Below are 6,601 nucleotides of genomic sequence, written 5' to 3'. Positions count from 1 at the left end.
TTAATGTAGATGAAATGACTCAAATTAGATAAATGAACAATTTTTTTTATGCCTCACTATACTGTTTAGGTGGGAGAGTAAGATCAAGGTCCAGGAGAATACTTATGAATACGTTCTTCAGGGCTATGTCTTTATTTTTCAGTTTTGTTACATCAAAGAGCAGTTTGACAAGTTAACACTGATTTTTTTCCTCTGTAGTTTAATACTACAACATAGAGAACAATAACATATCAATTAACTTTAATTACCCTCTGGCTCGCTCCTCAGATACCTCCCACTGTAAGCAGTGTGTTTTTATGAATAGCCTCCTGACAGTGAGAACCTCTCAAGGTCTATAACTCATGCTACAATTTCTGTCCAGGGTCTCACTAAAAAAAAAATCATTTAATATATTCTGTGTGTTGTCTTGTTTCTCCAATATTCTCAAAAGTCAGAATCGTATCATTTATAACCAGATATTAAAGACAGACGCACAGAGTCAAGTATGGAATTGATCCAACAACAGTAAAATAAAGTCTCATTGCCCAAGCAAGTACTAAATATTCCGCCAACTCCTAAATTTGGACTAAACTAAAGAATCAATGGGAAAAGTGTCTGTGGGTCATGGTTATAAAGCTTAGGCAGCTGTGAGGCTACCCTGAAAACCAACTGGGTTCTCCTCGCTGTGTGACATTTCAGGTCAAATATGTGATACCTTCTAAATTAATTTATCCAGCAAGCACAGACATTAATTCACAGTAAAAAACTAACCAACACTGCAATTAGCCAGATTATAAGAATCACATGTTGGGAATAACGTCCTCTCTGAGGTGAACTTTGATCAGTGTCAGACCTGGAATTAATTGTCTCTCTGTTTCTGCCTCCAATGGGCTTTTTCAAGATGGCAGTTTCTTCATGTTAGCCCTTCCAGAGAGGCCCATGTGGTCAAATGGCTACAAAGAGACTAGCTGTGAAGTGGTGGCCAGCAGAGGGTGCATCCCTGCATGTGAACAATTCTCTTACTTTCCACCTCATTTCTCTCACCCTTGTTCCTGCTGCTCTTTGGTACCACTTACCAAATAAAACATCAGAAATCAGTCAGTCAATAAAATATCAGGACTCAGAACATGTTCCTTGAATCCTTCTATTGATAATAAATACTATAGATTATATGGTCTTTGTATGATATGGGAGGAGGTGTTTTCTTTAAATACAGAACAAACTCTGCGAAAATGCTCATATAAGTTAGGTTGGCCTTTTGGGCTCACCCTTCCTCAGTCCTGTTCTGTGAAACTTTCCCATTTTTGTTGAGTCCCTGCCTTTTAGGTGACTTGTGACCTCATTCTGCCTCTAACTCACCCAGAATTAATCCATAACTTTATCACACCTTAATAATTTAAATAATTTTCTTCACATTAGTATCTCAACATGTTACCCCTTCTAAGAACATTGCATTTCTTAAAAAAGAACTTATAGAAAAGACAATGATAAACCCTAAGGAATTTGTTTCTAATAGTAAAAATATAAGCACTGTGGTACAAAAGTCATTGTGGACATGTTAGAATGAAAATAAAACTGTTTTGATGCCACTTAAGCCAGCTTAAAGAAAAACCTAGGCTCTGGATTCTGCCAGATTTGGGTTTGAATATCAGTTTTACTCCTATAAGCTTCATGACATCCTATAAATTACCTAGCTTCTATATACCTCAGTGGTAACATGGGGAAAGTAATACCTTCTTCAGGCTCACTATGAGTTTGTCTATTATTACATACAAAGCTCTTGCATACATGCTGTCACTTCAGTCATGTCAGACTGTGTGACCCCATGGACTGCAGCCCACCAGGCTCCTCTATCCATGGGATTCTCCAGGTAAGAATACTGGAGTGGATTGCCATTTCTTCCTCCAGGGGATCTTTCTGGCCCAGGGATCGAACCCACATCTTTTATGTCTCTGGCATTGGCAGGCGGGTTCTTTACCACTAGCGCCTAGGAAGTCCCTGCTGCTGCTGCTGCTAAGTTGCTTCAGCTGTGTCCAACTCTGTGCGACCCCCTAGACAGCAGCCCACCAGGCTCCGCTGTCCCTGGGATTCTCCCTAGCAGCAGTATAAAGGTTGTGTTTATACCTTGGAAAGGTCTCATGGAACAGTGGAAGCACGTCTCTGATTGCAGGAGGTCCAGAAGTTAAAGCAGCAAGAACGAGGGTTAGGCTAACTTTTAGTCTATGCGAAGACCAGGTATTTATCCTTTTTCCTGTTTGAGGAAACTATTATCAATTTCTAAAATAGACAGTGGTTCACAGGGCCCATCAGGGTAATGACTTCTGAAACTCAGCCTCTTCATTAAGACTCCCGATGGGAAAATCATTCTTCCCAATCTGCACAAACACAGTTCAGAGTCACCATCTCTTCTGTTTAGGAGCCATCACAAATAGTACTCAGCGCCACAGGCTTGCTTGTGCTTTGTAAACACTTCTTTGGTGTATTCCTTGGAGATTGAAATACGAAGTTACCAGCAAGAAGATTTCACGTACAAGCAGCAATTTTGATGACTCCAGGATACAGAAGTCTTCATTTAGATGTTAAGCAATTTTATGTTTGAGCTATAAAGTTACCTGAAAATGAAATGTGATGCATGGAAAAATGTCTACAGTCAATATTTATACAATATTTCATAGGACATTCTGATGAAATATCTGTAATTCAGTGTTGTTCTTTTATTCTTTTCAACACAGGGTTCGCTTGCTCCTTTTTTGAGAATAAGCATTCAAAGAGAATGAATTTACCTGTTAGATATTTTGAGCAACTTTTCTGGGAGAGGAGCAATGCTTCTAGCAAAGTAAATATCCACCATGTAATTAGCCTAGAACCTACTATGTAAGCATCTGTATGGTAGGATGGGTGACTTTACCCCACAGTGATAACCTCCAAATCCCTGGTTCTTTTTCCCTCTTATCAGCTGGAGACTGTGCTTGGCTTATCTTCACTACAGAATTCAGGCTGATGGGATAGCCACTGTCTAGCCCATGGCCACTCACTGTGCTGCATGAAAAGAGTGTGGCAATGTTGTCTAATCACACGCAGGCTCTTCAGGCTTTCCTTCAAATTTCAATGGCCAGAGTAAGTCCCGTGGCCACACCTAACTTTGAAGAAGCAGGAAAGGGATGTTTTACCATGTCCTAGAAGAGAGAGAACTGGAAAAAACTGGAAAACAGCTTTCTGACTGTGACAGTAACTGACCTCTTCTTTTTTTTCATTCTATGCACTTTGTCTGTGAGTTCATTTTCTCTAATTTCTCAGACATTTAACACAACCAAGATCTGCATTAGGAAGGAAGCAAAGCACACATCATATAAAGTGATGCTATGAAATGAAGAGGAATGTCCCGTTCATGGTTCAAAGTTTCCAAGTCAGGGCTGTATCAGATAATATGCACACGTGCCTCTTTTGTTGGAAAATAAACTACCCCAAAACTTGGGGTTCTCTGGTGGCTCAGATGGTAAAGAATATGCCTGCAATGCAGGAGACCTGGGTTCCATCCCTAGTCAGGAAGATGCTCTGGAGAATGGAATGGCAACCCACTCCAGTATTCTTGCCTGGAAAATTCCATGGACAGAGGAGCCTGATGGGCTTCCCAAAAAGTCAGACATGACTGAGGGACTAATGCTGTCAGCTAGTGATTCTTCTGTTGGTCTCATAGGAGCTCACTCAGTCCAATGGCAGCAGAGACATCTGGAAGGTCCAAGACAGCCTCACTCATTTTTCTGGTGATGATCTTGGCTGATGGCCGGACCTCTTTCTCCAAGAGTCTAGTCTAAGTCTCCTTACATGGTAATCCCAGGGAAATAAGAAGATAAGAATGAAAGTCAAAACCCTTCCTGAAGAGAGGCTAAGAAGTCCTACATTGCTTTCCCCACATGCTGCTTTCCCTACATTGCTTCCCCACATGCTGCTTGCCAGGGAATATTACAGGGCCAGCCCCATTGTCGGAGAAAGCAATGGCACCCCACTCCAGTACTCTTGTCTGGAAAATCCCATGGACAGAGGAGCTTGATAGGCTGCAGTCCATGGGGTCGTGAAGAGTCGGACACAACTGAGCGACTTCACATTCACTTTTCACTTTCATGCACTGGAGAAGGAAATGGCAACCCACTCCAGTGTTCTTGCCTGGAGAATCCCAGGGACAGTGGAGCCTGGTGGGCTGCCGTCTATGGGATCGCACAGAGTTGGGCACGACTGAAGCAACTTAGCAGCAGCAGCAGCAACAGGCGCAGCAGCCCTATTGTGGGGGCGGGAGGGAGGCGCCAGAAGAGACAGACTCTTAGTGGGAGAAGCATCAGCCCACATGGTAAAGGAACCCGATCCAGAGATGGAGCGATTGTTCCTTCCCACTTTGCAAACAGTCTACACACTTTAGAGGATGAGCGTGGCCAGTGGCCCAAGAATGTACATGCAACCCAAGAAGATACCATGGTTTTCCAGAGATTTCTTGACAGATTTGCTTCTGTTACAAGTGGACTGCAGTCTGGAAAATAACTGAAAAATGCAGTTTCCATGTGTGGGAAGTGAGGACCTTTTCTCTGGACTGTTTTCATGTATCCTGCCATTCAGGGCACTGCTCCAACCCAGAATCGCTGTCTGCCTTCTTTGGCGGCATCTGCGTAACTTGCCATTAGCCACTACTGATTTGGTTTTCCTTCTGTAATGCTATTGTATTTATTTCCTGTTGTTAAAACACCTTGAATATCTTATAAAAGCAGAGGGTGAATAAGATCCTCCATACCAATAAAGTGATCTGTGTCGTCTATTTCAGGCATTTTTATCATGGGCATTTATTTTCCAGTGTCTCCATGAGCCGCAGCAATGTGAAAACCAAACTCATCCGTTTTTCTTTGATTTCACATAGTAGTGAAACAGGAAGGCAGAGCAGTCTTTGTAAATCTTTGCCAACCAGACTGATTCAGTCTGATCACACCTGGTTCAGTCATCACTGGCTAATGTTTAGTTGCTCAGTTGTGTCTGACACTTTGCTACCCTTCAGGCTGTTCCCTGCCAGGCTCCTCCATCCTTGGGATTTTCCAGGCAAGAATACTGGAGTGGGTTGCCATTTCCTCCTCCAGGAGATCTTCCCAACCTAGGAATCAAACACTGGTCTGCGTCTCCTATATTGGCAGATGGATTCTTTACCACTATCTCACCTAGGAAGCCCCTATCATTGGGTAAACTTAACCATTTTATGTGACTTTCTTTTTAGATGTGGAAGCCTCTGTTATCACATGTTGAATTAGCAATCAATCAATTAATTAAGGGGCTTCTTTGGTGGCTCAGTTGGTAAAGAATTTGCCTACAATGCAGGAGACCCAGATTCAATCTCTGGGTTGGGAAGATCCCCTGGAGAAGGAAATGGCAGCCCTCCCCAGTATTCTTGCCTGGGGAATTCCATGGACAGAGGAACCTGGTGGGTTATAGTCCATGGGGTCACAAGAGTCCAATACGACTTAGCAACTAAACCACCACCACCACAATTAATTAAGTTTTCCTTATTCATTTGGCAAGTATTGGGTGAAAATCCATTATGTGGCTGGGGGCCTCCTGGGCACTAGTATTGCAGTGGTTGAAATAAACAAAGAGCCCCTGTCCACCAAGCTCCCCATCCATTGGATGAATAATTGGTGAAAATAAGTGTATGGTGATGAATTAGAAAATGTCCTCTGAAGAAAACACAAAGAGTGAAAATAAAAACATAATGAGTGAAATGAGAGGTGTTAACAGGGACACCAGAGAAGGCAATGGCAACCCACTCCAGTACTCTTGCCTGGAAAATCCTATGGATGGAGGAGCCCAGTAGGCTGCAGTCCATGTGGTTGTGAAGAGTCGGACACGACTGAGCGACTTCACTTTTGCTTTTCAGTTTCATGCATTGGAGAAGGAAATGGCAACCCACTCCGGTGTTCTTGCCTGGAGGATCCTAGGAATGGGGGAGCCTGATGGGCTGCCGTCTATGGGGTCACACAGAGTCGGACACAACTGAAGTGACTTAGCAACAGGGACACCCCAGTAAGTTTGTGGAATGGGCATCTGAGGGTGTTTTTCTGAGGAAGCAACAGAAAAACAGAGACTTGAAGAAGTATGAGGAGGGTGAAGCCAGTAGCCAGGGGGACAGCGGGCCTGAAGGTTCTGTGTTACAAGCCGCACACCCCAGGGCAGAGAACAGGACAAGGCTAAAGTGGCTGGAGGGTCCTGGGCTGGGGCAGTGATAGGAGCCGAGAACAAGAAGGTGGATAAAGGCCTTTCAGACAGGCTTTGGATTTAACCATGAGGCTTTATCCAGAAAATATTTAAATGAGAAAGAGACATAGTCACATATGCATTTAAAGATCACTATAAGTGTTGTGCAATAGCCAGACTGGACCAGTGCAAGATGCAAGCAGAGCAAGGCTGTTGTCCAGAATCCAGAGGAGGATGGTGGTGCCTAGACCAGATAAATGACAGAATCTACAGGACTTTATGACAAAGTGTGGGGTGAGAGCAAGAAGTGGTGTTAAGATGACTCCCCACAGAAAGAATGGGGAAATATCTGACTTTATTGGGTAGTTCAGAAGAACTGAGCAAGGAATTTTCTAAA

This window comes from Capricornis sumatraensis, chromosome 4, assembly GCF_032405125.1.
Source record: "Capricornis sumatraensis isolate serow.1 chromosome 4, serow.2, whole genome shotgun sequence".
Lineage (NCBI taxonomy): Eukaryota > Metazoa > Chordata > Mammalia > Artiodactyla > Bovidae > Capricornis > Capricornis sumatraensis.
Note: the sequence above shows the minus strand (reverse complement) of the source record.